This window comes from Dipodomys merriami, unplaced genomic scaffold, assembly GCF_024711535.1.
Source record: "Dipodomys merriami isolate MVZ:Mamm:240054 unplaced genomic scaffold, mDipMer1.0.p SCAF_10, whole genome shotgun sequence".
NCBI classification, from domain to species: Eukaryota; Metazoa; Chordata; class Mammalia; order Rodentia; family Heteromyidae; genus Dipodomys; species Dipodomys merriami.
In genome coordinates, this window is record NW_027202271.1 from 12,513,763 (window position 1) to 12,531,421 (window position 17,659).

Consider the following 17,659-nt stretch of genomic DNA (forward strand, 5'->3'; position numbering starts at 1 on the left):
GCTCCTCAGGTCTGTTCTTATGCCAGTACCAAGCTGTTTTGATTACTATGGCTTTGTAGTAGAGTTTGAAATTTGGTATTGATATTCCTCTGGCACTATTCTTTCTGCTAAGGATTGCTTTTACTATTGTTCCGTATAAATTTTGGGATTGCTTCTTCTATTTCATTGAAGAATGAGGTTGGGATGTTGATAAGTATCCCATTGAATTTGTAGATAGCCTTTGGCAGTATTGCCATTTTCACGATGTTGATCCTTCCAATCCAGGAGTATGGGAGGTTTTTCCACTTCCTTAGTTCTGCTTTAATTTCCTTTTTCAGGTTTTTAAAGTTTTTGTCATAGAGGTCATTCACTTCTTTAGTTAACTTCTAGGTATTTATTTTCTATGAGCCTATTACAAAAGGAGTTGCTTTCCTGATTTCAGTTATGCTCTTCTTGTTATTGGCATACAGAAAGCCATTGATTTTTGAGGGTTAATGCTATACTCTGCTACTTTTCCAAAGTTTTGTATCAGCTCGAGTAACTTGGGAGTGGACTCTTTAAATACAAGATCATGTCATCTGCAAGGAGGGAGAATTTTACTTCATCTTTCCCTAAAGGAGACCCATCCCCTTTATGTTTGCATCTTGTCTAATTTCTCTAGCTAGGCATTCTAATGCTAAATTGAAGAGAAGTGGAGAGAGTACCATGACACTCTTATCTCCAATTAACCACCAGAAAACTAGAAGTGGTGCTGTGGCTCAAAGCAGTAGAGTACTAGTCTTGAGTGAAAAAGTATAGCACACAGGCCCTATAGCAGAGAAAAGAAAGAAGGAAAGAAGGAAGGAAGGAAGGAAGGAAGGAAGGAAGGAAGGAAGGAAGGGAGAAAGAAAGAAAGAAAGAAAGAAAAAAGAAAGAAAGAAAGAAAGAAAGAAAGAAAGAGAACGGAAGAAAGAGAGAAAGAGAGAAGAATAGAATGGTTGTGAGGGGCTAGAGAAATAATGTCAGGGCTTCATGGAAGCAGTTTCAGTTAGGAAACATAGATAATAAGTTCTAGAGATGGGCAGTGATGGACTCATAATAGATGAACCCAATGGAATAGAACGATACACCTAAAATCACTAAAGTACTAATATAGTTTACCACAATTGAACAATGGAAAGCACACTTGTACATGTAACATGTGTGCTTCTGTATATGAACTAAATAATAAGCTTACATAAGCATGGGTATCTGTTCTAACCTGAGCTAGTAGGAGGACCAATAGCTGTTCAAATTTGAGGATATCAATGAATATAAACAATAATTAAAATATCGGCAATAATTGCAATGTAATATAAAAAAAATCTGGTGACAGTCAAAGGGCCTGCTAATACTACTGTGGTATAATTAAATAAAATAACAATTTTCAGCTAGATTAAGTGAAAATGAAGATGTAAAGTTCATCCAAGTTTCTATGTAGGAATCTCTTCAGTGTCTGTGGAATCTTAAGTAAGAATACTTGCATTTGTGTTGGATCATCTTTTTCTATATTTGATTATTTTTTATCATTAAAAATTTTATTTCATTTCTTTTTTTAATTTTATATAAATATATATGTCCATCTAAAGTGAACAATTCTGCAAGTTTTGACAAAATATATATGGTTATATAATTACTATCTCAATTAAGATATAGCACATTTCAGCTAGGCATTTAATCCAACATTCATGAGGCGGAGTCAGGAGGGTCACAAGTTCAAGGCCTTACATAGTGAGTTCTAAGCCAACCTGATTTCCATAGTGAGATCCTCTGTCAAGAAGAAGAAAAAGATAAGAAAAAGGAAAGGAAGTGATGGATTAAGAGAGCCAGTCAACCTTTTCCTGCACCTCCACAAACCTGAAACAAAATCATCATGTGTGTGGCTCAGGAGGAAGACTGTGGTGAGAAAAATCAGGGGAGGCAACAGTAAGGAGTAGATGGATTTATAAAGGAAACAATGCATCTAACATAGAGAAATGGGTAAATAGGTAAGGAGGGGGGGGAAATTGCCCCACAATCAGGGTTACGAGCAAAAGACTGGCCCTAAAAATTAGCCCTCAGAAGATATACAGGAGTGAACGAGGGGTGACTCTACAAAATGCAGGAAGAGAGATCTAATACCATGCAACATGTGAATGAAGACTTAGATAGATGATAGAGATAGGAAGATACATTGAGATAGAGAATGAAAGAGGGAGATAGAGATACAGATAAGAGATATATGTGGGGGGAGTGGAGAGAGAGAGAGAGAGAGAGAGAGAGAGAGAGAGAGAGAGAGAGAGAGAGAGAGAGAGAGAGAGAGAGAGAGAGAGAGAGAGGCGGGTATCTTTAAACCAGAAAGATTTCCTCCTTCCTTGGCTTAAACAAATGGCTTCAGATTGACCTGGAGAATCTACATGGGGGGAGGAGGAGAAGTGCCTACCAGAGGTCAGCTGCTGAGCCAAAGCCTCAAATAATCCATAGAATAATAATAATCTATGTCAGCAAGGACTCCCGAGGGGCAACAGAGGTGGAACTGCTACACAAATTGATCTCTGCTAAAAGGAAAGATGTAAATTGTCAGTGCCGGAGAATTGCAAAGCTAAGGCAGTTGAGATTGATTAGCATCTCCTGCTTGTCCAGCTACAGCAAATGGCATGGTTTTGACCACTTTGCACATTTCCAGAGGGCCAGAGAGATGGATAGATGGATAGCAGTCACTCCTCAGGAAGGTAGTGTCCATGGTAAACCAACATGGAGAACCAATAATGAACAGCTTATGAAGGCATCACATCTGAAGGAAGCAGAGCCAGAGTACTTCCTAAGTAGGTCCAGGCTGGTGGTGGTCAAGGTCAAAGCAGGCCTCTCTCACCACCCTGAAGCACATACAAGTGTGCTGGCTGAAGGAGACTGGGGAAGAACCAAGTCATGACAGTAATGTTCCAAAGGATGAGCTTAGTACAGAATTTGCAACGTTCTTCACTTAGTAGAACCAAATCCCCTCAGGGAGTTACCTTGAAAATAGACACAAATTTTATATTTCAGGAAATGATGTGGGTTCTATGCATATACCAGAGGATCCTCCCCAAAGAGGAAAGTTGTAGACAGCAAGAGTTGTAGACAGCAAAAAAAAAAAAAAAAGGTAACTATGTCAACTTCCTTGTTGATTTCCTCCTAGCCCTAATCTTTAACTACACACTGAGAGATTTGTATGACTTTTCCTGTGGGACTAAACTCAGCATGGAATTCTATTGATGCTATGCAATGTTGACATATCTTTTATTTCTGCAGTTTTACAGCCCAAGTTATGTTTTCTTCTAAACAAAAGTTTACAACAGTTCTGGGGTCAGGGAATGGGGAAAAGAAGATATGGTAGGAACAAAATGCCAATAGATTCGTAGGATGAAGAAGCCAAGGCCGAATACATAAAATGCTGGGATAAGAAAATAAGACTGAGTAGATGAAACATTCCTGCATGCACCTAATTAAAGCCATGCTCTGAGGAAAAAGCAACTAATCAGCTGGGTTCTGGTGGCTTATGCCTGTAATCCTAGCTACTCAGGAGGCTGAGATCTGAGAATCATGGTTCAAAGCCAGCCTGTGCAGAAAGCCCATGAGTCTCTGATCTTCAATTAACTAATTAATTACCTCCCCATCACCAATAAAAATGCCAGAAGTGGAACTGTGACTCAAGCGATAGAGTGCTACCCTTGAGTAAAAAAGCTTAGACAGTATCCAGGCCCTGAGTTTAAGCCCCAAGACAAGTACTTAAAAAAAAAAAGTCATACAGGATATGGAACTTTGAAACTACTATGGGGAAACACTTGAAGATGTAGTCTTGGGCTATGAGTTTCAGAATAGGACCCTAGTTGCCCAGGAAATAAGAACAAGAATGGGACTGAATCAAATTAGAAAGGTTCTGCATATCAAAGGAAACAATAACCAGAGTTAAGACACAAATCTGCATAATGGGAGAAAAACCCTTGTCACCTGACAAAGGACTCATATCCATAATCCATGAAGAACTCAAAAACTTAAACATCAAAGGAATAAATGCAGCTATAACAGTGTGTGTGTGTGTGTGTGTGTGTGTGTGTGTGTGTGTGTGTGTGTGTGTGTGTGTGTGTGAAAATGGAACAAGAAAAGTTGAGATCCTGGGAAGGGTTGGGATAGATGAGAGAATGATGAAAGATGTGACAATGATCAAGAGGCATTGTACTCATAAACTGAGCATAATTTTTGATCGAAAGCCTTTTGCACAACTCCTTAAATAAGGTGACAAGTAAATTAGTTATGCAGATAATTTTCAAAAGAAGAAATACATATGGGCACTGAACACAGGAAGAAATTTTAGCCATCAGAGAAATGCAAATAAAAGATATTGAGATCCACTGTTCACCCCCAGACAGAATGGCTACCGTCAAGAAAACACCACCAAATGCTGGTGAGAAAGTGGGAATAACAGAACCCTTATACCTTGTGTGGGGGGCTGTAAATTAGTTCAGCCACCACAGAAAACAAAATGCAAGGGTCTCAAGAAATTAAAAGTAGAATTGCTCCCTCCATAACTCCACAAGTCATTTGTAATTCCTTCATATTTGCCACTCATCATATACACTCTCGGGAAGTCTTGATAAATCTTTTGTCAAAGTGCATACAGAATCCATACATTTTCCTCTCTGCCAGAGAAATCTAGAATCTTTAAAGATTGATGAAATGCCTAATCCTCTCTGAGAGCTTTCCTCCTCTTTCCAGTCAGAAACTGAGTATAGTCCCACACTGAACAACTTGCAAATTCTGTTGTGTCTTGTTCGGAGTACATACCATTTCCTCTCACAGCGGCTATTTCGAATGACCTCTCTTTCCTGTTAGAATTGGGCCTATTTTAGGCAAAGGCCATACTTCATTCATGTTTCCATAATCCTCAGTACCTTGCTTGGTACACAGTAGGATGAATATGTTTTGAATGAAAGAGTGAAAAACTGACGTGAACATTTTGTGGTTCTAGGGCAAGTGTAAAGGGTCTTCATAGATTTGGTCACCTAGAGTCCATCCTCTTGGGGAAGGGCCCAATCTGCTTCCAAGATGTTTCTCCTAATTGCAAACATTCTGTCAAAGGCATGATGTTGCCATATGCTACTTTCAGAAGTAGACCAGAGAAAGATATAAGTAATGGATGGATCTTTTTGTAGATTTAATCATCTCAAGTATTAACAGCTTGCCATTCTCTTTGAACTCCCCAACTTGCCTCCGTGGGGAAGCAGGGTGGCAGCATTGAGCAGGCTGAGGAGGCCCTTGGGTAAAGCAGTCTCTGCCCAGTTTGGGCCTTCTCTGGTGTCTATGGGAATAGACCTAAGGGGAATACAAGGTAGATTCAAATAAGACCCTCAGGGCCTCATTAGTATTTGTTACTTTAGATTGTCCCAGAGATCCTCAAAGTGGAAATCTCCACAGGCATCTTTACTTCACATCAATTAAGGGAAGCCTAAGTTTTGCTTTGACTCTAAATGAATCTCCAGAGGTTAGTTAGTAAGTTGCCTACAGAGATAGATCAGAAGCTGCTAGAATTTATTTATTTATTTATTTTTATTTTATCTTTGGTTGGTCATGGGGCCTGAACTCTGGGCCTGGGCACTGTCCCTCACCTCTTCCCGCTGGAGTTCATTAAAAGAGGGGTTGAAGGGCATGTGTTCAAGAGATACCACTGAAGCACCTTCAGTAAATTGGTGACTCTTCTTGTGTGTGACTTAACGACTGTCCCTGAAGGCCCTTTCAAATCACCCAAAATCTCCCTCCCTCTTGGTATGGAGAGATTGACCCCTCCCTTTAAGATGATCTGTAAACATGCACTCAGCACAGATAGCCAAGTTAAATCTCCTTTTAGCAGCAAATGAACACTCTTTCATCTCATCTCTCTGTGTTGTCCATCACACACATTTCTAATAACAATAGAAACTACACCACTAATAATTGTGTTTTGACTAATAAAAAGATACACTTTCAAAATACAAAACACCTATAAAATGGCATTTTATGCAGTCATCGAGGGATCTACCATGCTGTGTAGACCATGGATATATGTTTTACTATAAATTTAAGTAAAAAAAAAATCAGAGTGAAAAATTCTACATAATATGTGGGAAATTATGTTACATCACATTTTGGTCAATACCAAAATAATCACCACAGAAGCTCCAGATACATTTTCTTTATTTTTTTTTTGGGGGGGGGGTCCGGTCGTGGGGCCTGAACTCTGGGCCTGGGCGCTGTCCCTCAGCTCTTCAGCTCAAGGCTAGCGCTCTACCACTTGAGCCACAGCACCACTTCCGGCTTTTTTCTTTTTGCTTATGTGGCGCTGGGGAATCGAACCCAGGGCCTCAGGCATACAAGGCAAGCACTCTACCACTGAGCCACCTTCCCAGCCCCTCCAGATACATTTTCTAAATGTTATTTTTCTTTATATTTTAATGCCATGGGATATTATAATTAGGAAATAATTTTAAATCGAAAGTTTAAAAATTTCAAATTGGAATTATAATTAGGAAAAATAATTGTGATGGAGCCATACAGCACAGAGATATAATTTCTAACATAACACCTGAGAAAAATGGATGAGCCATGTAAGGTTGCTGTAACAAATTACCACAAACTGAAAGGCTTAAAACAATAGAGAAAGGGCATTTTATTGTCCAAGTTTTTCCTGGAAGCTGCGTGCTTTCAACAGACTCCAATTTTCTAAAAAGTAGTTCAAAGTAAGATGGATTCTGCCAGTGTAACTGTTGTCTAGTTAAGAAAGACTTCTGGATCTTCTTGTGAAGCCATCTTCCCTGATCCCTTTCTAGCTGTTTGCTTTCATTGAATTGGTGTTCCATATATTGTGAATGAATTAACTGAGAGGCAATGAAAGAGGTAAAAATTCCTGGGAACCAGCAGACTGTGGCTTGAGCACATATATCTAACTTTGTACCCTGCTTAACTCCTTTAAAATTACAGAAAAGAAACCAGGCACTGCTAGCTCATGTAATCCTAGCTACTCAGAAGGCTAAGAATTGAGGATTATGGTTCAAAGCCAGCCCGGGCAGGAAAGTGCATTCCACGAATCTCCAATTAACTACAGAAAATCAAAAGTGGAGCTGTGGTTAAAAGTGGAAGAGGCCTAGCAGATGTGTGGGCCATCTAATTTGATGGGGCTAAGAAAAAATACAAATCAGCAGGGAGTCTAGAACGTGGAACTAAGAATCAACTTTGGAATGCACTGGAAAATCCTCTGGATTTGGGAGTGAAGGGTGTCAAGTGAAGGCTAAAATAGGAAGAACTGGTTGGAAACTATCTCTTACCCACTCTAGTAGAAAATTGAAAGATTCATTCTTTGGAGAGACCAAATGGTCATGGACATACTAGGCTGACTTGAAAGTATTGATATTGTGCCCCATATAGAGGAATTGAAAAAACAAATGATTCCTAACTCTTCCACATTTTTTTCCTGTTTAACTCTCAGAATATTGGCAGCCAAGCTTTTAGCTTTTAGATAGAACACAAAAAACCTATGTATGTTTATATAAGGGTTTCCCAGAGAAGTAACAAGGTTAATTAATTAAAAAGCTCAAAGCTGAAAATTCCCAAACACTTGGAATTTCAATATATATTTTAGCCTTCTCTATAAATATAAATAGGCAAATGAGGAAAATCATCAATATGAAGTACAAAGACTAAATCAAACTAGGTTAGGTTCCATTGGCCAAGGTGCCTCTATCTTAAGGCACCTTGGCCAATGGCGCAAATGTTTTGATTGGCAAATGCCTCACGTTAGCCCCACCCTCCCCATTAGCACATTATTTGGCCACTTCCCTAGTCTGAAACTCACATTAAAGTTCAATCCCCTAGTGAGATAGTAAGCTCACAAGCTTATTATCTTATGATGTTTAAGAGTGACTCCATGTAGGTGGGGGATGGAAGGAAAAACTGGGAGAGAGCCAGGGAAAGGGTGACATTGTCCAAAAAGAAGTGTACTTTTTACCTGACTTACATAACTGTAAACCCTCTGCACATCACCTTTATAATAGCAATTAACATTGTTTTTTAAAGAGTGATTCCAGCCAGGTTTGACGGCCCACACCCGTAATTCTAGCTAGTCAGGAGCCCAAGTGACACCCAAGGATCAAGGTTCAGAGCCCACGCTGGCAACAAAAAAGCTGCAACTGGGGCTGTAGCTCAAGTGGTAGAGCACCAGCCTTGAATTAAAAAGCCAAGAGAGAACGTGAGGCCCTAAGTTTAAGTCCCAGTACTGGCACCCACATGAGTGCGCACAGATATATACAGAAAAGTGATTCTAGGGCTCTGCCTTTATGAATGAGTTACTCCATTCACACAGCGAGTGGATCAATGAAGTATCTAAAGAGAAGGCTAGCTTTAAAATGAAGTCTTACTATGTTTCATGTTTCATGTTCTTTTCCCCCTGCATTGCCTCAGGAATCTGCCAGCAAGAAGGCCAACACCAGATGTTGCTCATTGACCTTGAGCCAGAATCATGAGGCAAAATAAACCTCTTTTGTATCCTGTTAAGTATCCTGTAACTAACCTGTCTGTAGTGTTGTGTTATTAGCAACAGAAAAAAGACAAAGATATTCCCTGATTACCTGCGTGTTCCATCTCATCTTGTGGAGGTTCCAGGACTCTTTAAGTTCTCTTTTGTCTTGGCCATAAACTTCTCATCACTTTTTAGATGCTGCTCCTGAACTCACTTCTACATATCCTTAGGCAGAACATTAAGAATTTGCTCCTGTAAGTCTAAGATGTACTTTTAGGAGTGGCTTTGGCTTCAGCCCCTCAAGGTATGGAGTCACAGCTAGTTTAAAGAAGCTATGGAGGAATTTATGAGGGTCAAAAGACTTCCCAGTAAGGTTGAACATTGGATTCCATTAGCAGGGGAATTTCACAAATAGGCATTCTTCTGCTCTAATATTTGACCTTCTTGAAGGTGTTAACTAGTCCAGCTTACAACCGTTGATCATGAGTGAGCCAGCTCCTAAGAAAAAAAGATACAGACTTTCAGAAGTTCAGTCTTTCACGTACAGAAGCTGTGTAGAAAATAAACACTGTCTCTGTCTATGTGTTAGCATCCCAAATTACTATCATATACCCCATACTGACCCAGGAGAAAGATTTTATCCACAATAACTTATCCATGATGACTTCTGCTAACAATTTTATTTTTTGGGTCCAGTCTTAGGGCCTGAACTCTGGGCCTGGGCGCTGTCCCTCAGCTCTTCAGCTCAAGGCTCTACCACTTGAGCCACAGCGCCACTTCTGGCTTTTTTTCTTTTTTCTTATGTGGTGCTGAGGAATTGAACCCAGGGCCTCAGGCATGCAAGGCAAGAGCTCTACCACTGAGCCACCTTCCCAGCCCCTGCTAACAATTTTTTATCTTTATATTTTAATTAATTCTGAAATCTTAATTAATTCTTTATTACAATCAGGGACACTTGGAGACCTGAAAGAAACCATGTTCAAGTCTTTTGGTAAGTGCTTAATTACAGTAAAAGTCTTGTGTTTGCCAAAAGTTTTATGAAATAAGTACTACTGCCCTCATTTAATAGGTGAGAACATTTAGATAATTTGATGATGTCAGACTTAATGGTAGATCTGACACTCAAAGCCAGGCTTTTCTAAAGTTAGGCCTCTGCTCTTCCATTTTCCATGCTGCTGAACATCACTCAACTAGGGATTCCATTTCTAAGGGATTCAGGAAGGAAAGGAGTAAATCCTCTAATTCCATCATTTCTGAGGTTAGTTTTTAAGTGATGATACTGATCGCTAGGAGGGGATGAAATCTGAGGCTGTCTTTGCATAATTTAGCTACCCAGAAGATTCTCAAAGAGCAGGAGATTTCTATCTACCTGGACCAAGAGGCCAGATTATGGCATAATCTACCCCCAAATGCTTCCCTAGCCTTTATTTACCCTTCAGAGCTGTGAGTGGCAGATCTCCATGCTTCCTTAGCTGGCCTGGAGGTAAACCCAAAGAGAAGAACCCTAGGTCCTCATATCACTATTGATGTGCAGTGGTAGGCCTTGGGTGGCGTCCTTTGTCTCTGTTTTCTGGAAAATGAGAGAGCTGAGATGTATTTTGACCTCATAGATTCTCTCCCCCCACCCCCTAGTGCCACTGTGAATAATCAGCTTCTCTTTACCATATTAAATTCAACAAACATATCTGGGTACCAATGGCTCACACCTGTAATCTTACCAACTCTAGAGGCTGAAATGGAAGGATTTGGGTTCAAAGCCAGCCCGGGCAAGAAAGTCTATGAGACTCTTATCTCCAATTAAGTACCCAAAAGCTGGAGGTGGAGCTGTGGATCAAGTGGCAGAGCACTAGCCTTGAGCACAAAAACTCAAGGACAGCACCCAGGCTTGGAGTTCAAGCCCCGGGACTGGCACCAAAATAAATAAATTTGACTAACACCACACACCCATGGGCTCCTTGGTGCCAAGCCCTGTGCTGAGCACCTTCACATACTTGAAACTTTCTAGTGAAAAGTACTAGTTAGGAGCTCTCAGGGAAATAGACAAGCAAACAGAAAGAAAGAAAACCGGCTTGGAAACACTCAAGTTTCAACAGAGAGACTGAATGAGAAGGACCAGGTCTCCACAAGGTTGAAATTCAAGAGGTTATCAAATTCTACTCCAGCTTGTCTGTAGTCTCCTGCAGAATCCTTATTCACCCATGTCTCATTAATGAGAAACAGAGGTGAAGCCAAAGCTTTGCAGGGCACGTGCCCGGGAGACTACAACTCCCAGAAGCCCCCACCCAGCTTCCATCCTCCGCCTGCGCCAAGGGGGCGGCGCGCGGGATGGGGGCCTGGCGTTTGGAGGGCCGGCAAACCCAGTTAGACTTAAGGTGCAGGAAAGGGGTGCCCAGCGAGATAGGAGAGACTTTTCCATCCTTATCCACTCCAGGCCCCCTGACTTTCACCTTTGAGGTAGCTCTGGGCCGCCCCCGGGTGGACAGATGGGCTGCGTGCAAACACCACATTTTCATGTTCCTTGTCGTTAGTGGGCAGGAGATTGTGGAAACAAGGGGTCAGTTCAGCCAATCGTAGCCAGAGATTGACGTTGCGGAGCTAGAAGCCCGCTCCTTTGCGGCTGCGCAATCTAAGGTGGACACCATCCTGTCCCAGCAACGTGCTAGACATGCGGGCGTGATAAGAAGAAAAACCATTGTCCACCTCTCATGCAAACTATCCGGAGAAGTGATGTGCGCTGGGAACCCAGCTCCTCCCTCATGAGGAAAAAGCTCCAGGAAGCTCCCCAGAAAAGGTGATGGCTGTGAATTAATTCCTAGCCCATGCTGTCGTACTGGGGATACACACACACACACACACACACACACACACACACACACACACACACACACACACACACACACACACACACACACACACACACACACACACACACACACACACACACACACACACACACACACACACACACACACACACACACACACCCCTCCATAATCTGTACATAAAATTAACATGGATTAGAAGCCTAAACATTCAAACTAGTAAAAAATATTAAAAGAAAACAGGGAATACATTTTTTTATGTCCTAAGGTAAAGAAACATGTCACAAAGCAAAGAAGCCATAAAGGATAAGACTGATAAAATTGAACCTAGCAATAAGAGAAGATACCTGGAGCAAGGTGAGAAGGACAAGGAGAAAGTATCTATCATGCATGAAAGCAAGGGGTTAACATCTACACATCCAATATCAGGAAACACCAGCTAAAGATAGCAGGAAAGACACCTGTAGACAAGCAGCATCTATCTCACAGACTTTCCTGCCTGGGCCAGCTTTGAACCGTGATCCTCACATCTCAGCCTCCTGAGTAGCTAGGATTACAGGTGTGAGCCACCAGCACCAGGCAGATCTTATTTTCTTTAAAAAAGATTTAAAAAATAGTATTAGATAATTATCTAATTATAATGTATTATTACATATTATAATCTAATAATATATTATTAGATATTAATACTATCTATTGATATTGTCTATTAATATTATTATCTGGGAAGTGGATGGAATTCAAATGTAGTTAAAACTGCAATTGGCAAAACAGGAATAGAACCTCATGTTAGTGGTGAGAGAACGATGTGTGGTCATTTCTGTGAGCCATCCGCTGTACCTGTCTGTCTGCTCAGCCATGATTCCAGAGTATTTCTCCTGACATTTAGAAATGATTGCACATGTTTCACTGTGGCATGTTGTTTTTGTTCTGGAGTGTATTCTCCACCTTCCTTTGGGAGTGTGATGTGAGATCCCTTGTGAGAGAACTTGGAATGAATTCTCCTTCTTAGGAATGTTACTGCACACCTTACAGAGACTCCATATTCGAGTCACTGTCCTCAACAACTGGACTTCAAAATACCTCTACACTCAATTTGACTGATGTTAGGTAAGTTAAATCCATGGCTTCTTATTTCTGTTGACCTCCCGACTCTGGTTTTGAAAGGGCAGGCACAAAGTGGCTGATGTGACATGACCTCCTCTCCATGGTTTATTGTCAGATCTGGCCTCCTCCTGGGGGTCTAGGTGCTTGTTGCTGAGATAGCTTGTCCTAGTTGGCATTCACAGGTTTTGAACTCAGGCCTGGGCACTGTCCCTGAGCACTTCTGCTTGAGGTTAGCACTCTACCACTTTGAGTCATAGTGCCACATCCAGCATTTGGGTGGTTAATTAGAGATGAGTCTCTTGAACCAGGCCTCCACCCTGGCTCTTTCTTTGCTGGTTAGTTGGGAGATGGAGTCTCAGAGGAATTTTTTTTGCCCAGGCTGGTCTTGAACTGCAATCCTGGATTCAACGAGTCTTTGCCACAAAACAAGGAGAACAACAGAAACAATGAGCAGAGCTTACCTGTAACTTACTAAGAATTGACCAACAAATACTTGTGTTGCAGTTATTTTTCTGTGGGTCTGCCTAGATAATGCAAGGAGGAAAATCAGTAACAAAACTCAGTGGTCATAATGAGAGTTTTAACTTACATTGTGGCCAAATTAAATTAAATTATCTCTGGAGGGGTGAGAAGGGGAGATAGAGAGAGAGACAGACAGAGACAGAGAGACAGAGAGAGAGATTGAACTATAAGATCAAACCTAGAATGGCTAGCCATTGAGAGGGAAATTAGAGGGGTGTCCCGGGGACCCAACTTGTATCACCCTCTTGAAGGCACAAGCCAAAAGGATGGAGAAAAGAAAGAGGGAGAGAGCAAAGGAAGCCTGAAAGTAAACAGACTTCTGACCATTACCATAGCAGCAGCAAAAACTGTATATTTTGACTAAGCCCCATTGCAATTGCAAGAGGCATTCCAACCGAAGAGTCTCATGGCGTTTTGAGGCAGTTCGCTTAATGCTAAAGGGGTGGTCAGGAAATTCTAACATTCCATGGGGCTGGGAAGGTGGCTCAGTGGTAAGGTGCTTGCCTCGCATGCATGACGCCCTGGGTTCGATTCCTTAGCACCACATAAGCAGCAAACACCGGAAGTGACACTGTGGCTCAAGTGGTAGAGTGCTAGCCTTGAGCTGAAGAGCTGAGGGACAGGAAATTCTAACATTCCTGACTCAAAAACCCCTCCCCCGTTTCAGCACCATTCAGTTAGGTATTCAAACCTAGGTATTCATACCATGTGGTATTCAGGCAGGAAGAGAAGTTTATGTTACCCAACTGCTGCCCTGCCGTGCATGGTGGACAGCACATGGCCGAAGTCCAGAATGCTCGTCCTTAAATAGAGAAGGGGTTGGGGAGGTGGTGTGACCAGGGAAGGGAAGGTGTGGTACTACTGGATGAGGATGTGACCTCAGAGCCTGGGACCCTCCCACAGTCCCGTGTACAGGTACTGGGAGGAGACTTAGCCAAGAGGAGGGAGGAGTCTGCCCCACCTTCCCAGGGCAGACCTTACAACTGACACTTTGAGAACTTAGGCTGTGAAGATATACTCTGTTAGCTGCTTCTTTGAAGACCCAGAGAATATGCCACGACAGGCTACAAACTCCCAAAACTGAGAGCTCAGGCCACAACAAGGTGACACTATATTAGCTTTGGAGGGTTTGAAGGCCCACCTGCCAGTACCAGTACCCCCTTCTCCTCTCCAGGGACCTCCCATGTCACCACAGATCACCAGGTGGTGACACAATCATAGCCTCTCAGGAATTCTTTGATTAAAGGTATATCTTTAGCTTTAATTAGACTTTATTTTTCACAAATACCTAATTTCATCCTAAGTAAGCAATTGGACTTTATATAATTTTGGAACTCACCAAGGATGTGAGTAATGCACCTTTGTCTGTCAACCATATTCCCTGGGAGATTTTTTTTCACATATTTCCTTACTTCTTTAACCATTGTAACCTACAAAAACTTCTTTTTGTTTTTACCCTTTCTTTTTCAAAATTATCTTGAAGTAGTTGTACAAAGAAGTTCCCATTCTACAAAACAGTATATGAATACAAGGTGTCTGACCATATTGTCACCCATCGCTCCTAACCCATCCCTTCTCTCACTTTTTTTTCTTTAATTGAGATTAGGTGATTACATACATTTCATATATTTCACAGGATTGTGGAATAGTGATACTTAGTTAAAGTCACCAACACATTTTAACCTTCACAAGGCAAATTGTCAGTATCATGGTCTATCTAGTTTGTGAATTCTATGAGCTTTGACAACACAAATTATTTTTCCCACATCAGGTGTATGCTATTCCCAAGTAGCTTCCCTCTGTTGTGTGCATATATGTACCATATGTATGGTTAAGAACATGGAGTCGGAAGTGGCGCTGTAGCTCAAGTGGTAGAGCGCTCGCCTTGAGCTGAAGAGCTGAGGGACAACGCCCAGGCCCAGAGTTCAAGCCCCACGACCGACAAAAAAAAAAAAAAAAAAAGAACATGGAGTCATTTAGCAATGATATGACCAAATGGGTGGCTGTCCTTTGTTTCTTGAGTCCTATGACTTTACCATATCTTCTTGTATTTTGACTTTAGCATCTACATATCAGGGAAACCATGTGCCGTTTGTCTCTGTTCTTGGCTTACTTCACTCAAAATAATATGCTCTAGTTCCATCCATTTCCCTGCAAATGCCATTATTTTGTCCTTTCTAATGGCTGCATATATTCCATTGTATATAGGTACCACAATTTTTGGATCCACTCATCAGTAGTGGGGCAACTGGGTTGTTTCCAAATCTTGGCTATTGTGAACAGTGCTGCAATAAACATGGAGGTGCATGTGTCCTTGTATACTGGCTCCTGTTGCTCAGGGTAGATGACTAGGAGTGGTATGGCTGGGTCATAGGGGAGGTCTATATTTAGCTTCCTGAGGTACCTCTAAACTGTTTTCCAAAGTGGTTATATTTAGTATACATTCCCACCAGCAATGCAGTAGGGTTCCTCTTTCTCCACATCACCTCCAGCATTTGTCGTTGACTGACTTTAGGATGTGGGCCATTCTGACTGAGGTAAGGTGGTATCTCAGTGTTGTTTTTATTTGCATTTCCCTTACAGCTAGGGATGATGAACATTTCCTCATGAGTTTCTTTGCCATTTTTATCTTTTCTTCTGAGAAGTCTCTCTTTAGTTCCCTTGCCCACTTCATGATTGATTTGTTAGATTTGTGAGGGGTCAGTTTCTTGAGTTCCCTGTATATAATGGATATTAAACCCTTGTCTGATATTTTGCTGGTAAATATGTTTTCCCAATTAGTTGGCTGTCTTTCTAGTTTGGCAGCTATTTCTTTGTCTGTGCAGAAACTTTTATTTTAAGGTAGCCCCATTTGTCCAGTCTTTTTCCAATTTGTTGTGACCCTGGGACTCTGTTCAGGAAGCTCCTGACTGTGCCTATAAGTTCAAGTGTCTCTCCTACTCTGTCCTGCAGTAGTTTCAGAGTATCAGGTTTGATGTTAAGGTCTTTAATCCATTTTGAGTTGATGTTAGTGCACGGTGACAGGCTAAGATCCACTTTTAGTTTTCTGCATGTAGCCACCCAGTTTTCCCAGCATCAATAGTTGAAGATTATGATTCTTCCACTGTATGTCTTTGGCTCCTTTGTCAAATATCAACTGACTGTACATATGCAGTTTTATTTCTGGGTCCTCTAGGCTGTTCCATTGGTCTTTGGGTCTCTTTTTGTGCCAGTACCAAGCTGTCTTTATTATTATGGCTCTATAGTAGAGCTTGAAATCCAGTATTGTGATCCCTCCTGCATTGTTTCTTTTGCCTAGAATTGCTTTGGACTGTTGTTCCATATGAACCTTTGGACTATTTTCTCTGTTTCAGTAAAGTATGTCATTGGGATTTTAATAATTGCATTGAATATGTATATCAATTTTGTCAGTATAGCCATTTTCACTATGTTAATTCTGCCTATCCAGGAACATGGGAGACCTTTCCATTTCCTGGTATCCTCTGTGATTCCTTTTTTAAGGCTTTAAATAGTTTTCATGAAATAGACCCTTTATATCTTTGGTAAGGTTAATTCCTAGATACTTTATTTCACTTGAGGTTATTGTGAATGGAGTTGTTTGCTTGATTTCCCTTTTTGCTTGTACATTGTTGGTGTACAGAAAGGTGAGTGGTTTTTGTGGGTTAATTTTGTATTCTGCTACTTTGCCGAAGTGGTTTATAAGCTCTAAGAGTTTGGTGATGGAGCCTTTGGGATCGTTAAGGTATAAAATCATGTCATCTGCAAAAAGAGATAGTTTAACTTCTTCCTCCCCTATGCAGATCCCTTTAGTGTCTTTTTCTTGCCTTATTGTTCTGGCTAACGATTCCAGAACTATATTGAGAGTGGGCATCCTTAACTTCTTCCTGTTTTTAGGGGAATTGGTTGTAGTTTTTCCCCATTACGTATAATATAGGCTGTTGGTCTGTCATATAAGGCTTTTGTTGTTTTAAGGAATGTTCCTTCTATTCCTATTTTTTCCAGAGTTTTTAACATGAATGAATGTTGTATTTTATCAAAAGCCTTTTCTGCATTAATGGAGATAATCATGTGGTTTTTGACCTTGGATCTGTTGATGTGATGGATTACATTTATTGACTTACATATGTTAAACCATCCCTGCATCTCTGGGATGAAGCCTACTTGATTATATGATATTTTGATATGTTTCTGGATTCTGTTGGCTAGAATTTTATTGAAGAGCTTTGCATCTGTGTTCATCAAAGGGATTGGTCTGTAGTTCTCTTTTTTTGTTGGGTCTTTGCCTGGTTTGGGAATGAGTGTGATATTGGCTTCATAGAATGAGTTTGGGATTACTTCCTCTTCTTCTATTTCTCTGAAGAGCTTGAGAAGTATTAGTTCCTCTTTAAAGGTCTTACAGAATTCTGTAGTGAATCCATCTGGTCCTGGGCTTTTCCTTGTTGGAAAGTTTCTGATTGCTTCCTCTATCGCATTGTAGGTTACTGGTGTATTTAATTGATTTATTTCTTCTTGGCTCAGTTTGGGCAATTTGTATTTCTCTAGGAATTCATCCATTTCTGCTAGGTTTTCCTTTGTGAGTATAAAGTCTGGAAATACTTCTTTATAATTGTTTGGATGTCTTGGATGTTTGTTGTAATTTTTCCTGTGGCATCTTTGATCTTATTGATTTGGGTCTCTTTTTTTAATCTTGCCAGTGATCCGTCAA